The sequence below is a fragment of the Canis aureus genome, chromosome 8, assembly GCF_053574225.1.
Source record: "Canis aureus isolate CA01 chromosome 8, VMU_Caureus_v.1.0, whole genome shotgun sequence".
Taxonomy (NCBI): domain Eukaryota; kingdom Metazoa; phylum Chordata; class Mammalia; order Carnivora; family Canidae; genus Canis; species Canis aureus.
The window spans coordinates 16,856,582-16,873,074 of record NC_135618.1 but is presented as its reverse complement, the minus strand read 5'-3'; the positions used below and the strand labels follow the sequence as shown (position 1 = coordinate 16,873,074).

The 16,493-nt window shown below is 41.3% G+C and overlaps 1 long non-coding RNA gene across 2 annotated transcripts in view; it reads right to left on the bottom strand.

Annotated features, from left to right (window-relative positions):
- Positions 1-12,436, bottom strand: part of LOC144318396 (uncharacterized) — a 52,078-nt gene extending 39,642 nt beyond the window's left edge. For both annotated transcript variants that reach the window (XR_013384272.1, XR_013384273.1), the window contains exons 1-2: positions 12,077-12,436; positions 1,220-1,265 (exon numbers count right to left, since the gene is read on the bottom strand). This is a non-coding gene — a long non-coding RNA (uncharacterized LOC144318396). The remainder of the gene's footprint in view (positions 1-1,219; positions 1,266-12,076) is intronic.
- Between the last annotated feature and the right edge of the window lie 4,057 nt (positions 12,437-16,493).

The window sequence follows — 16,493 nt, the reverse complement described above, 5'->3', positions numbered from 1 at the left end:
AAAGATACGTGGCACAAAAACTCTTTGTCAGGGAATATTTCTCGTGAAATGGAAATTTTAGCTCCTCTGACTTACTTGGAATGCGTATTTGTTCAGACACAGGACAGGGAAAATAAAATTTAAGTGTCCAGAATATTATTTCTATCCATTTTAATTTTGTCAGGCCAGACCCAGTTTCCATAGCAGATGAAATTAAATTTTTATATCAACTCACTTCTCACTTTAATGTCAAGAAATTTGCTGTTCTATATGCTTAGACTTTCAAGTAAATATCAGCTAACCCTGATTGCTGCAATCACCTCTTTGACTGATCTAGCAGCTCTGTGAGTCCCACCCTCCGGCAGATTTAGTTTTCTGAGATCAGCAACAAAAACCAGACTAAAGCATCTCATCCCGTACTTTGACAGAAACTAAGGAGACTCAGTATGAGCAGCTGGCCCAAAGTTGCCATCAGGTCAATCAACGGTATGGACGTAGAACTTCACGTCGGGAGCATAATAATGGGTTTTGTCTCCCTTGCTGAACCCCGCATTTTGATTCCAAGTGCTCCCTTCGAGTTTGAGGTTCAAATTGAGCTCTTCTGTTGTAATACGATAACTTACACAGTTAATGGCAAGCGGTGGAGGTCAACATTTATGGGGATAGCCTATTTGCTTTTCCCTGAGGTCTCCAAAACACATTTTCTAAACTCTTCCATGTGGTCCAGACCATGTTATGGATTTGTTAACTTTGCAATACATTTGATTGAAACATCATAATTCTTTCCATGACAATAGTGTCTGATGTTACAGATGCCCAACCAGCAAGGTCAATAGTTGACAGATGGAAGTTGGAGCCAAGCAATCACATTTCCCAAGCCATTCTAAAGAATGTAACTGAAGAAAGGTGGGACTGGGCCTAAAACACACCAAACGGTAAAAAGCACAAAGATAATTGCTTCAAATTTAATGAATCTTTCTTTGATATGACAACCAATCCAAGAATCTCTGGATTCCCTTTCTCTGATAAAAGTCAAAACATTTTTGAGGCGGTGGCAGTTTATCTAAATTACTGTTTTTCCTCCATCAGTCTTTAGGCTTAATCTCATTTGCTTTTATGGATATGGTAACCCTTTTGAATAGCTTTTAACCTTTTAAAAGTTGCCTTGACCCGAAGAGCCTAAAAAATTTTTAATACAATATTGAATAATAAAAATTGAACAATTGAGTGCTTTTCTTACCAGCAGTCTGCATGCAGTGCTCCAGGTCCCAGAGCAGAGTTTCTGTCTGAATAAAAATAAAAAAAAAAAAATTAAAATACCTGTGTATAGCTTGCTTCCAGCAGAAACCTTCAGCTCTGACCTCTGTTTCATTGGCTCCATTGTTCCTTCTGCCACCACAATATATTGGCTTTCTCTTTTCCGGAGAAAGAGTGTGCTTTATCCCGCAGCACGTCAGCTTCGAAGGGCTCTTACTTCAAGTGTCCAGAGCATCATTATGGTAAATTTAAGAAATCCTCAGCTTAAAATTGTCTCTTTCAATTGCACATAATGTAGGTAACTTCATGACTAAATGTTATAGACCAAGCCTTTTGTTGGCTTTGTTTTTTTTCTTACCATAGTCTCTAGGACATTTTCTATTTTGTGTTTGGTTAAGATGCAGGACAAGATGATGAGCTGCAAATGCAGCTCAATTTTTTGTATTAATCTTCGTGTTGTGGAACTTAATTACCAAATTAAAAACAAGATGGTATCCTTGCCATCCTTGGAAAAGGGATGGGGGCCCTCGAGGTGAATGCTAGCCCCCTGGGAGGGGTGGGGGGGGGGTAGGGTGGTGGTAAGGGGTTCCTGGGGAAAGCTGCTGGGAGAGGAGGCCCTTCCCTGGGCAGAGCTACCTCCCACCTGGCAGGCCCGGCTGGGAGCCAGGAGCCACGCTTCCTCCCGCATCCAGAGCCTGGGAGGCCCTGGGTGGGGGGTGGGGGGGATGTCAGTCAGCTGACACTGCCTCCTGCTCTCTCTATCTGAGAGTGGGATCTGCATTTTCTAAGCCAGTTGGCAGCACGCACCACAAACAGCAACGCACCGCAGGCCTGCGGTATAGACTGTCACCCTGTGATAAGTGTGCCAGCTCAGTGGTGCAAAGGTTTTCAGATACCCTCCCTTGGGCTATCGTTCTCTTCCTCCTCCTCCCCTCTCCCCCGCACACCCCGAGCATCGGGCTCTCCAGTGCCCTTCTCCAAATAGTCACAATAACCCATCCCGGCCAGTGATGCTTAAAATTGAACCATGGTTCAGGGGAGCAGTAGGCTCTCCCTGCAAGCACCCTAATGTGTTAAACAGCCATGCCAGGTAGCTCTCTCCCTTCTCAGAACCAACTACTTATAGAGACCATCTGTCAGTGGAAGTTCGTTTTTATGCAAGTTCTCTAACCTAGCCTTGGAAGGATAAACAAACTCTGTACTTAGATAGTTTTCTCTAAGAGCAGCGTCTCCCTAATCGTCCCCTCAAGCCGCCTGCTTCCGCTGGAGGCCTAGAAACAGGAGAGGAGCCGGGTTTTGGAGCCGTCTGGTGACTGAGCACCTACCTCCAACAGGACCACGTTTGTACAGCTGAGGCTTGACATGCAGAGCCCTTTAGACGGTTGGAATTATTTCATTTGGCACCACGATTGCCTCAAATGATACATATTTTCAGGGAAAGAAACACTGCGAAAGAAAACTTGAACCAATAGGGACATTTATTCTCCAGGTTTAAAATTAATTTCCTGTATTTCTCTGGCTTTAAAAAAAAATTCTATTGGAACTGCAACTTTATGAGAAGAAAAATCAAAAACTATTTCTTTTACGCTGAGCCCAGTATCAGATGAAATGGAAATGTAAGGATTTCCTTAGCGTTAACCCGCTGGAATTCTCCAGCTGAGAACTGAGGTCTGCAGGCTGTTTTAGGTTAAGACCTTGCTCCACTCCATGTTAGGTAATCAGATGTCATTTAGGCAAAATAAATGAGAAGTACTCAAGGAATCAGAAGAGGTGAAAGAGCAGAATCTGGTTTGGATAAAAGTTTAATTCTTCAGTTCCAAGAGGCAGAGCCCTTCGAAGATGCTGAGCAAAGTCAGACAGGAGGGGCCGAGTAATGAAGATGGATGCAGCTTGTTATCAGCAGGCCGTTTGCTAGGGCTTGACGTAACCTCAAACATTGCAGATAGCTCAATGGCACTTGCCACTAAACCCCTAATTAATGAATAGCAGGCCCTAAATTAACAATGTGCATTTACAGACGAATTCTGGGCACTCATTAAACGATGGTCAAATACCAAGCAGCAACTGTTGGCTTACTCCTGCTGGATTGCTCCATCCACCGGGCGTTTGGGAGGAGTGGTCACCAGGGCTTTCCTGTCTGCTAGGCCTGAGACCAGCTGCGCAGCAGAGAGGGACGCGCTGCTGCTCGGGGAGGGAAGGGGCGAGGAGATGCGAGCTCAGCTTTGAGCGGGAACACCTGTGCTTGCCATTCTTAGGGGCGCAGAAACCATCTCTGATTTAGCTGGTGCAGCCAATAAAAGTTAAAAAAAAAAAAAAGAAAGAAAGTAAAAAGTTTGAATCCTAACCAACTCTGCCAGGGGAGGAAGGAGACTTTGCAGAGAGCAGCCCCACAGTGCACTTTCGTGGGCGGGCTGGAATGCGCTCTGGGGGCGGAGGGTTGAGACAATGTGTAGATTTGTTTGGCAAAAGCTTCATTAATAAACAATTAAGGGCTTGTGGTGAGGGAGCTGGGGTCTGGCTGCAGCCTCCTCCTGACGGCCCCTCCACTGAAGCAGGAGGCCCCAGCCCCAAAGCCGCCCAGGCCCTGTGACCAGAGCCAACCAAAAGCGCTTTCTGCAGCAAACGGTAGCCAAGCTAATTATCTAGCACCTTCTGTGGGGGGTTTTCCTCTGGATTTCGAGGAATAAAAATGGGGAGCTGCGGGCTTGTAATGTCGCAAGGATGTAGCCCCCATGTGGGAAGGTGTATATATGACTATTAAATAATATTATTACCTTCAAGGCGTGCAGAAGTGAAATAAAGATGGAAGCCAAGTATGAGTAAGAAATTGGAAAGTAAATTAAGTGGAAAAGAAACATTTTTTAAGCTTTTGTGGGAGGTGGCAATAAAAAAGACTCTTGCAAAGCCATGGTGAGGAGTAGAATGGATTTAAGGGGAGAGGATGTTCAGCAAACATCTCCCCTTGAGTGGTGTCTGCTCTGGCTAAAATCCTGAGGCGGGGCCCTTCTGTCGTGAAGGGAAAGCATCTGAGGTTTATGAGCGGTCACTCTCCGGAAGCATCCATGCTAAAGAAAGCACAGCTGCCTGCCCGCTGAGGGCACAGGGCAGAGGCTGTGCAACAGCCTGGGCAAATTCCCCAGGCTGCAGTGCCAGGATCCATGTATGGTCAAAAGCAAAGGCATTCTCTCGTTCCTGTGTATCATTCCCACATCCGGCTTTTCAAATTGGAGTTTGCATACTTTTAGGGACAGTGTATTCCTATGGCCCGTAGAGGCACTATGAAAGCAAACCAGTTGCCAAAGGAGAAAAAAACCCCAAGCTCTTCATCTGAAAACACCAAAGGGACTTGTGTTGGGGCCGTGGCTAGGGGATGGGGGTGCTGGACTCCACACGTCTGCCATCCAAATATTCCTAAGTAATGAATGGGTAGGAATCGAACTGAGGGGAGGGGTGGTGAGGGGAACAGGTGTTTCCCTTTTCCCAAGGGCATTTCTCATTTATTATATATCTAGTCAAAAGTTTCTTTTTGAGCAGACTTTGTCACATCTAGCCAAACAGCGGCTGTGTGAAAAAAAGCACCTTAAGCAATCATTTTAAGAGCTGCCCTCATTCCACATTGTGTGACTGAATACAAATCCTTTATACTCCCCAGTTTGATGATGAAATGGAGATTTAACCTCTGCTTGCCATCATTATCAGTTCACTGAGTTTCTGAGTCTAAACCACAAAGCTCCTGAAAATGTAAGTTACTGGATGTTTGCCCTCGCCCCATTCCCCCCACGCCCAAAGCAAGCCAAATACAGAGCTTACTGGGAGGGGAGAAGATCAATAGGAAACAGTTTCTTATTACAACATTCCCCTGGATTTCTCAGAACTCCATCCATGGTGCATTTCTACTCCCAGTGGTCATACAATTAGGGGGAAAAATAAGTGAACTTCAGACAATAAAAGAGAATGAGCAAAGGACAGACGCGAATCACAGTATCTTTTTCTGCCTCCATTATAATCTGTATAACCCAGCTCATCACGGCATATGTGTATAGGCCACATTTCCTCGGGTTTCAAAAGCCTGGTGGTTCAGTCAGAAATGTATGTCACAATAGAGCAACAAAAGAACTGTCCCTTTCCTAACTCTCGCTGGCAACATCTCGAGATTCCCTGGTCCATTTTCTGATTCACGGGGTCGCCAGAGTGTGTCTCATGTGTGTCCCAAATCACTGCTAGTGTCCTCTGCTTCCACTTTATGGCATTTCCTCAACTTTCTGTCATTCCTGACTCCTAGAATGACACTCCAGATGTGAAAATTGACATCAATCCCCTAGGCCAGATATTTCCATCCCGACATAGTCTCTTTTAAGAGTGTGACCTTGGCCTTGAGAAGCTTTCCTGGACCTAAATAAAAGGAGCCCATTCTTCCTCCATCTAACATATTATCTAGGAAGTTAAAGCCTAGCAATTTATTCTTGGGAAGGTCTTCTCCTTGGGGGGGGGGGGGGGGGGGGCAGCTATTGTCCAACCTGACAGCCATTAATCCTCTTCTCTGTCCAAAGAAAGCTTCATCAGCTCATTTCACAAACCCAGATAAACATGTCTAGGTATACCCATGTATACAGTAGAGACCCTTATTCCGTGATCCTCAAATACACATGATTAGGTGAAATAATTTTTCCAAAAATGGTGTTACCACATACAGGATAATATATTGACCCAGTTGTCAGCTTTATCCTTTAACACCAGTATTTTTGTAGGACTGCCTCTTGTAGGAAGGAAATCCTACCTGCTATAACAAAAGAACCACAAAATACATTAATTGATAAAACATAACAGTTTATTTCTCACTCGAGAAACCCCAGAATGAGTGCTTTTTCAAGAAAATGATCCAGGGCCCCAGACTCATTCCATATCATAGCTCCACTATCTTTAACACATGGCCCCCAAGGTCACTACACTCTTTTACATCAAACTGAAAGAAGGGGGAAGAGAAGCACACTGTTTCTTTATGCCCTCTACTCAACCTCAACACACTGCATACAATCCATTGGTGAAAACCAATTGTGTAATCATTCCTAGATGTAAGGACTGGGGAGCTGAAAATATAGTCCAGGGCTGGGAACTCATTTCTAATCAATAACTCTACACTCTGGAAGATGAGCATAAATGTTGAGGAAAGCCAAGCACCACTACTACTACTACTACTACTACTACTACTACTACTACTTCTTCTTCTCTTCTTCTTCTTCTTCTTTCTTCTTCTTCTTCTTCTTCTTCTTCTTCTTCTTCTTCTTCTTCTTCTTCTTCTTCTTCTTCTTCAAAAACTTTGTTTATTCATGAGAGACACAGAGAGAGAGGCAGAGACATAGAGAAGCAGACTCCATGCAGGGAGCCTGATGTGGGACTCAATCCTAGGTCCCTGGGATCACATCTGAGCCAAAGGCAGAAGCTCAACCACTGAACCACCCAGGTGCTCTAAGCACTTCTGCCAGAATACTAGACTGATTATATATGTGTGTGAGTTACATATTATTTGTATGCATATAAACAAAAGAACTGTAGCAGTATGTATTCAATTTCAATTTGCCCTTATTTTGAACTTTTTATGTTCCAGGTGTATTTAGTTCTTACCATAAGCCAAAAATGAGATAGGTGCACAGTCCAAAAAGAGGAAGTATGGAATCTTAGGAAAACTGTTGAAGAATAAACATGAGTTGGAGAAGATGGTATCAGTGGGAATAGTAGAATGAAGACCTCCAAAACTCTGCTCTGTCATAAAACAAAAATAACACTGGCAAAAAAAAACTGTCAGAATAAAAATTTTCAAAACTCTGGAAATTAACCAAAGGCTTGAATTGAGGAGTGTTTACTCAAGAAAAACAGCTGACTTTCCATAAGAACAGCAAGCTTTATGGTATTACAACTTGTCCTAGTCTCATCCTACTCTGCTTAGTGCTGATGTAAACTTGAAAACCAACAATTCCACAATTAGAGTAAAATCCAGCAGTCTAGCAGGCACTGGAGGGGTCCCAGTGAACTGTCATTATTTTACCAGTCTGCCAATTTCCTGAAAACCTCCATTTGAAGGATTATCTTTATTTGACCTGACTCAGACCTCACTTGGGGTGAAAAGACTTTCCTCTGAAGATGTTTATCAAAAACAATCAACAGCAACCGTACAACATTGCAGTTACCTGAGGTAGTGATAATAGTTGGGACAAATAAGAAGCTAACCAAAAAATTTTAAAATCTTGGGAATGATATTCTCATTGCAGTTTTAAAAATTCTGACATATTGCTGGGGATCTAGAAACCCATGTACATGTATAGAGTTTACACATTTCTAGGTAAGAGCTGAGAAGGTCCTAAACTCACATGTCTGGCTAATCTTGAGGCTCTCTGGAAACAAGATGCAAGGGTAATGTAGAGTTGTTGTAAACCTCCAACCTGAGTGTTGAAGTTGGACCCCAACACATGCAAAACCCTTCAGCAAAGGCTGGGAGACTTACTGGTTCCAGGTATTTAAGAAAATCTCTTTCTAATCATTAGGCTTCCACTAAGCTAACCGAATGGAGATGTCAGTGGCTAAACATGACAAATAAAACAGATTTTAAAAATTAGGTCAAGAGGATCACTAAGTAAACAAACAACAACAAATTCTGGGTCTGATTTCTGCAGTTGCCATGTTATATTACTTTAAACATGCATTTTTCAACAAAGCTGTGAAACATGTAAAAGAAAAAAAAATCAAGAGAAATTGTCCTTGAGGAAGCCCAGATGTTAGACTTAGTAGATAAAGACTTTAAATCAGATATTTTAAATATGTTCAAAGAATTGAAGGACAAAACATCTGAGGAATTAAAGAAAAGTATGAGAATGATGGCTTCACTGTATAGAAAATATCAATAAAGAGCCATTTCTATTTTGAAAGCACAAATAGAAATTCTGTAGTTGAAAAGTGCAATAATTGAAATAATTCCCTAAGAGGGGATCAAGATCATATTTGAGTTGGCAGAGGAAGGCATAAGTGAACTTGATGATTGAGATGATACCATCTGAAGAACAGAAAGAAAAAAGAATGAAAGAAAATGAGCAGTCTGAGATACTTGTGGCACACCAGAAAGGTTATCAACATATGCAAAATGGGTGTCCAGTAGGAGAGAGAAAGAAGCAGAAAAAAATATTTGAGGAAATCATGGCCCAAACTTCCTCAAAATGATCAAAAACATTAATCCATACATCCAAGAAGCTCAATCCTACAAATAGGATAAAACTCAAAAGGATCCATACCTAGATACACTGTAATGAAATTTCTGAAAGACAATGAGAAAATCTTGAAAGCAGTAAGAGTGAAGTGATTTATCATGTTCAGGGAATCACCATTAAGATTAATATCTGATTTTTAAATATAATACCTTAGAGGCCAGAAGCAAATGAGCTAATTAATGTATTTGACATGCTGAATTAAAAAAAAAGACTTAACAAGCAATAATTCTATATCTAGGAAAACTATCCTTCAGAAATAAAGGAAAAATCAAAACACTCCCAGATGAACAAAGCTGAGAATTTGTCACTAGCTGACATGTCCTACAAAAAATACTAGAGAATCCTTTATGATGTAAAGAAAGGACACTAGACAGTACAACAAATCGACATGAAGAAATGGAGAGCATTAGTAAAGGTAACTACTGGATAAATATAAAACACAGTATAAATTTATTTTCTGTTTGCAATTTTATAAGATTTAAAATAAAACTGCGTAAGGAAATAATTATAGCTGCTACTAGGCAAATAATGTATAAAGATTCATTTATATGACAATAATGTAAGAAAGGAGAGGGGCAGGAATGTAGTAGCTAGGAACAAAGTTTTTATATACTGTTGAAATTAAGTTGGTATCCATGCAAACTAAATTATGATAAATTATGATGTTAATTGCAATCCTCATGGCAACCATTAAGAAAATATTCTAAGAATATAGTAAAAGAAACAAGGAGATTAAGATGCCATGCTAGAAAATATTTATATAACACAGAAGTCATTAATGAAAAAATAGGAACAAAAGAGTCATATGGCATACAGAAAACAAATAGAAAAATGGCAGACATCAATCCTACCTTATTGGTAATTATATTAAATACAAATTGATTAAATACTCCCATTGGGCAGCCCCGGTGGCTCAGCAGTTTAGCGCTGAGCTAAATCCTAGATCCTAGAGCCCTGGGATCGAGTCCCACATTAGGCTTCCTGCATGGAGCCTGCTTCTCCCTCTGCCTGTGTCTCTGCCTCTCTCTCTCTCTCTCTCTCTCTCTCTCTGTATCTCTCATAAATAAATAAATGAATAAAATCTTTAAATACTCCCATAAAAAGACAAAAATCAGCAGAATGGATTTTATAAAGCATGATCCAACTATATGCTGTTTACAAGTGACAGACTTTAGATTCAAAGGTGGAAATAGGTTAAAAGTAAAAATGTGACAAAATATCTACCATACAAATAGCAACTGGAAGAGACTTTGTGTGGCAATATCAGACAAAATAGACTTCAGGACAAAAGTTGTTACTACAGACAAAAAAGCACACTTTAACAAAAATATCAATCTAACATAATTTTGGGGCACCTGGGTGGCTCAGTAGTTGAGTGTCTGTCTTCAGCTCAGGTCATGATCCTGGGGTCCTGGGATCTAGTCCTGCATCAGGCTCCACACAGGGAGCCTGCTTCTCCCTCTGCCTATGTCTCTGCCTCTCTCTCTGTGTCTCTCATGAAAAAATAAATAAAATCTTAAAAAAAAAGGACATAATTTTAAACATTATATACCTAACAACAGAAAACCAAAATCTATAAAGCAAAAGTATATTTTATTCCTTCTTGTGGCTGAATAATATCCACTGCATTGATATGACAGGTTTTACTTATTATATAACACATGAATCTTGAAAACATTATGCTCAGAGAAAAAAGCCAGACACAAAAGGCCTCATATTGTATAATTGAATAAATATGAAGTGTCCACAATAGGCAAATCCATAGAGATAGAAAACAGATTTGTGATCATAGGAATTATAGGGATGGGAGATGGGTAGTGATTGCTAAGAGGTACAGTTTTCCAAAAACCTTAGAACTACTTCAGTGCTTTCCTTTTTTATTTATTCTAGGTGAAGAAGAAACACATAGTGGAAAAAAAACCAAGCTAACAAATTTCAGTGTTAGACATACATGCAATCAAATCTCCACTCACCCCTAACCCACGATGTGTGTGTGTGAGAAATATTAAGTTAAAATGTATTATAATTTTTAAATTGATATAACCCACATATTTCAAAATATTTATTTGGACTTTGATATTTGTAATAGTTTTCTTTATTGCTGCATAATAAATTACCACAAGGTAATTTTATTTATTTATTTATTTATTTTAAGTAATTTTATTTATCTGTTTTAAAGGCTTAAAATAACACAAATTTGTTATCTCACAGTTCCCATGGGTCAGGGGTCAGGCATTGATGAGTTGGGTCTTCTGCTCAGTGTATCACCAGGCTAAAATCAAGGTGTCAGCAGGAGCTACGGATCTCATTTGGAGCTCAGAGTCCTCTTCTGAGTTAATTGGAAGAATTCTGTTCCTTGAGGTTATAGGACTGAAGCCTTCAACTCCTAAAGGCTCCACCCTTCCCTACCATGTGGCCTGCTCTACAAATAGAAGTTTCTTTTTTCATACCTAATAGAAAAGCATCTCTACTGCTTTTTCTGATTCTGATTTCTAGACTCTGTTGTAATGTCTCATATAATTGGTCAGGTCCATCCACAATAGTCCTTCTTTTGATTAATTTAAGGTCAACTGCCTGGAGATCTTAATCACAACTCTAAAATCCATTCATCTTTACCATACCATGTAACCGTGTAACCCAATCAAAGGAGTGACTATCTCATCATCCTCACAGGTCCAGTCCCTACTCAAAGAGAGAGAAATATACCAAGTACGGGTCACTGGGATTATCTTAGAATTGTACCTACTACAAGTAGGCTGTTCTGTGTATTTCCACTATGTATGGGGCTTGCTAAGGTATGAGTATATACAAGTATGGTCACTGTTTAGACACCATTTGGGGAGACTTAGTCAAGCCATACATCATCAGAGCTAAACTCCGCTTCAGCACAGGACCTAATAGTAGCTTCCAAACCTGGCTGCCCATCTGAACAACCTGGAGATTTCCTCCCAGAAATCTCTTCTTTTTTTTTAAGATTTTATTTATTTATTCATGAGAGATAAACAGAGAGAGAGAGAGAGAGGCAGAGACACAGGCAGAGGGAGAAGCAAGCTCCATGCAGGGGGCCTGACATGGGACTCCATCCCGGGTCTCCAGGATCAGGCCCTGGGCTGAAGGCGGCGCTAAACCGCTGAGCCACCCGGGCTGCCCACCTCCCAGAAATTCTGATTCAGTGTCAAAGCTGATACCTCTACACACACACACACACACACACACACACACAAACTCTCTATATATTTGAGAAGTTCCTCATGAGCAGCAAGGGTTGATACTCTAAAGCTCTATAACCCACAATTAATGGAGAAAAATAAAAAGAGTACTATGAACAAACCCTATGTGAGCTTGTTAAATAATTAAATTTATACACATACATAACTAGTTACAATATTTAATTTAATCACAATTCTTCCTCACTTTTTATTCATAAGGAAAAAAACTGTAGCATAGAAAAGGAAACCTGTGGTTTCAATGTCAGATATACCTGAAATCAAATCTCCATTCCACTTGCAACTCATTCTTAATCTCCATAAATTACTCAAGCCTCAGGTTCAGGTTCCTCACTAACAATGTGGGGATATCAATACCTGTGCCACCACGCTCTAGGACGATGGCAAGGATGAAACTGTCCAGCAAACTCTTCTTAAACACACATCGCTAGAGGAAAATTGGAATCTTCATTCTCCAGTCTCCTTGACTTCTGGGCTGCAGCAATTCCTTGGGTTTGTCCTGGAGCATCCTGGGAGAACTGGTTCTCCTGTCCCCATATTTTGGGAAAGGCAAGGAAAGCTTTCTAAAGCAGAACTGCCCATCTTTCTCAGGCTGCCTTCTATTCCCACTGTTCAGCCTCCCCTTTGTGGGCTCTGTCCGACAGGGAAAGAGCAGTACCTCTATGCATATTAAAGGTTGTCTGTAGGTGGAGGGTATAAGTTCCCTACAAATTTGTAATACCATATAACACTCCTCCCTCACATTGCATGACACATAAATTGGGCACGCATGGCCAATTGCAGCACGACATACCACTCCTGCACCCACCACACTATACTACCCTTTGCACCCGCCCACCTGGTTAGTCATGATTAGCAAAGCCTCAGAACCAGCTCACTGCCACTGGCTTGCCTAGTGCTTTGCACCCAATACTTCACTTCTGCCACGGGGAGAGGTTAGGAAAGGCAGGACAAGTGGTCTGATCTGAGGGAAAGGGAAATATAGACTTCCGCATAAAATCAGGACATTAACATTTGGGCGTTCATTTTCTTAAACTTTCAAATAATAATAATACTATTTTATCTAACTTAAAGGATTGTTCAGAGCATAAAACGAGATAATAGATGTCAGATGCACTTTGTATTCTGTGAGGCACTATATAGTCACATTTTAAGGGCAAAATCTCAAGTAACATTAGGAGAGAGTGAGTCTCATTCCCCTCAAATATTTTCCCATGTGGCATATTATGCTGTTATCTTGAATTGTGCATGTGTAAATCGCTCTATTGGACTATAAGCTCCTTCGGAGCAGAGATGTCTTGTTGGTTCAGAATTTGGGCTTTGATGAGAGTGGGAGTCATGATCTGAGGTACCGGGGGAGGGGGGGGGTAGATGCTTCTTTGTCTATAATGGATAGCCCAGAGCCACGGCATAGCACTAGAATGGAAGACCCAGGAAGGCAGGGAATTTAGACTCTTTGGTTTATTGCTATTACACCAGTACTTTAGAACTGTGTCTGATAGAGTAAATACTCCATAAATATTTGTTGAGCAATGAATAAGCAAGTGTTTGTTGGATTGAGCTACAATAAGGTAAGTTTTGATAGAGTAACATGGCTGCTGCCTTCACCCCTAAGGGGGCTGCAAGCAAGGCTTCTTCAGAGCCTCAGAGATGCTCTCTCTGTGTGTTCTCTTCTCATCCTCTCAGAATGGCTCTCCCTCCCCCTATCCGCCTCTCTACATTTCTCTAATGCTTCTCACCCCCACACATCATACTGTCCTGCAACTGCTCAAAACCCTTGCTTGGAATTTAGCCCAGGCCTCCCCGTTTATGCTCCCAAATCACCTTTACTCTCCAGCTCCTTCTATTCACCACCTCTCCCATCAGCCTTCCTGCCCTGATGGGTCACAGCAACTTGAGAAATTGCACCCATACATTGTATGGAGAGGGTAGCTGCTTCTGCGTTTTTGTCTCCAGTTTCTTGAGTACCCTTTCTGCCAGAGGTCCCAACACCCTTCCCCCAAATTTCCATAGTAAACTCACCCCACCACTTATATTTCATCATTTGCTACTTACCACCTACCTCATTGAAAGTATCTTATATTAGTAAGGGTTCCCCAAAGAAACAGTACTAATATATATATATATATATATATATATATATATATATATATATATATATAAAGATATACATTATAAATAATTGGCTCACATGATAGTGGAGGCCAAGAAGTCCCCAGATCTGCAGTCAGCAAGCTAGAGACCCAGGAGAGCTGATGGTAAAATTCCAGTCTGAAGGCTGGAAGGCCTAAGACCCAGGAAGGGCTGATGTTTCACTTTGAGTCTGAGGGCTGGCAAAAGCTGATATCTCAGTTCAAAAGTGGGTCAGGCAGGAAGAATTCTCTCTTACTCGAGGGAGGCTCAGCCTTTTGGCTCTATTTGTGCCTTCAATTGATTGGGTAAGGCCCACCCACATTAGGAAGGGCTATCTGCTTTACTCAGTCTTATCAGTCAAATGTTAATTACAAAACACCCCTACAGACATACCCAGAATAGTGTTTGACCAAATATCTGGGTACCCCATGGCCCAGTCAAGTTGACTCATAAAATGAACCATCACAGATGTGTAATTATCACCTTAGGCACCTACTAAACCCTAAAATAAGCTTTTCTGAGGCATATATTTTCTTCTTGTCTTCTAGAATTAAAGGATGGCCCTCACAAGGCAAGTGCTATGAAAGGGAAGAGGTTCACCACCCCAACCTCTGTCTTATCTCACTTCCCAAGCCTGGGGCGCCAGAACTGACCTGAGGTAGGATTGCACCCTCCCTAAAATGACCTTCCTAAAGCCTGCAAGGAAGAACCACTGGAGCTGCAACCTCTTTTGTTCTCCCTCTCTGTTCAGCACAACCACCTTAATGAATGTTGGCTTGGCACCTAAAGCCCACTGACCCTTTTCTTTGAAGTAGCTTACCATGGCTGCCGGATGGCCAACCAGCCCAATCACCAACATTCATGTCATTAAATGTGTCACATAAATAGCATTGCAAGTTTGATTAGTACTAAATACTGTGATAAAGTCGAAAAGACACGGACACGCAAGCAGAAGACTCGCGCTTGAATACTGACACCATCACTTGCTAGAAATAAGCAAACGAACAAAACACTCAATTCACGGAGTCCCAGTTTTCTGGTCTGTTTCCTTATCTACCTCGCAGCACCATTGTGAGCATCAATGAAATTGTGCTCAATCTTGGTAACAGAAATTCTTGCTAAGTGATAATATTATGTTATGTTATGTACTACCTTTTTAACACTAGCATGTATGTACTGTGAAATACTAAAATCGTGTGCTGTTCAGTTATTTTGCATCTTCACGACTTGTTTTTTATAACCCTCCACTCATTACTGAAATAAATAAATAAATAAATAAATAAATAAATAAATAAATAAAGTAAGTGTAAAAAGCCTCTGAAAGACAGGAACTTCAAACAAAGTCTGCTATAAAGCCCCAGGAACCAAATAGAAAAGGGAGGAAAGAAATACAGCCAAACTTTGGGAGATGCAAAAATCAAAGGGCAGAAATGGCTGTGCATAGCTGCAACTAATAGGAAGTGCATTGTCCTTGGAGGGGGCATTTTGTTCACCATAGCAGGACAGAGATACTGCGCTTTAAGAAAGGCCTCCATTTATCATAAAAATGATATCGGGTATCATGCAGACCAGCTGTGAGGCTCTCCAAGGGTGAAAAAGACAGGACAAATTGTGTCCAAGTGTCGAGGGAGAGAGGGTCACAACTCTTCCAGTGCAGCCTCAGAGCCCATTGGGCAGCAACAACAAAACGGCCTTGACTCAAATGCCGGCAAAGCAAAGGTGGGGTCATGTCAGAAGGCATACGCAGGGAAAATTCATATCTCTGCTTTATAATGGATGTTCTCTTGTACTCAAAAAGCTTTGGTGAATTATGAAAGACATTTATCAGACATTAGAAAAATTCCAACGTTGGAAAAATTTACCACCATTTATCAGAGACTTGAAGCTACAATGTATTTTTCACTATGTGATATGGAAACACATGTGCAGTGAGTGGGTGGGTTTCTGGTTCAACACCAAACCCACACTGTCCTACTAGTAATTGGATTCAGCCGAATACAGGACAGTGCACTCCAGGGCACTGAGCATCTTAAAGCTAGAAACAAAACTCATTCCAAATGATACTTAAGCCCAACAATGACAACTGAATCCCCCATGCGAGATAACTTAACCTTCGGTATCACATTGTGATGGGGGCAATAGGCTTGAACATGACCAAGTCAAATGCACCCAGCATTCAACTGTAAACAGGACTGACTCCATCTCAGACCTGTTCTCTCAATCTAAATTCACAGAGGCTTTTCACTTCTAATTGCATCTGCTTCTCCATGGCCCGATCAGTCCTTAATTGCATCTAATTGATCTCCATTTGTACCCTTGAATTGGTGAATCACAACCTAATTTAGAAATGCAACAGTGTTCTACATCTCACTGCCTCTTTTGATGCTCCCGACAGTTGTGTGGAAGTATCGGGCATGTCTGGAAGAATCCTTTCAACCTCCTCCTACGTATGAAAAAACTAGGTCAAAGAGGAGCCACCCCGAGGTCTAACCAACCACTGCTAAATCCCAGAGCTGATAAGAGCGTCCAGGTTTCATGACTCCCTAGTCCAGTGCTCCTTAAAGATGGAAAAGAACTTCTTGGATCTTAGGGCTCTGAGACCCTCACAATGTGCTCCTCTGGGACATCTCGTAATTTCCTC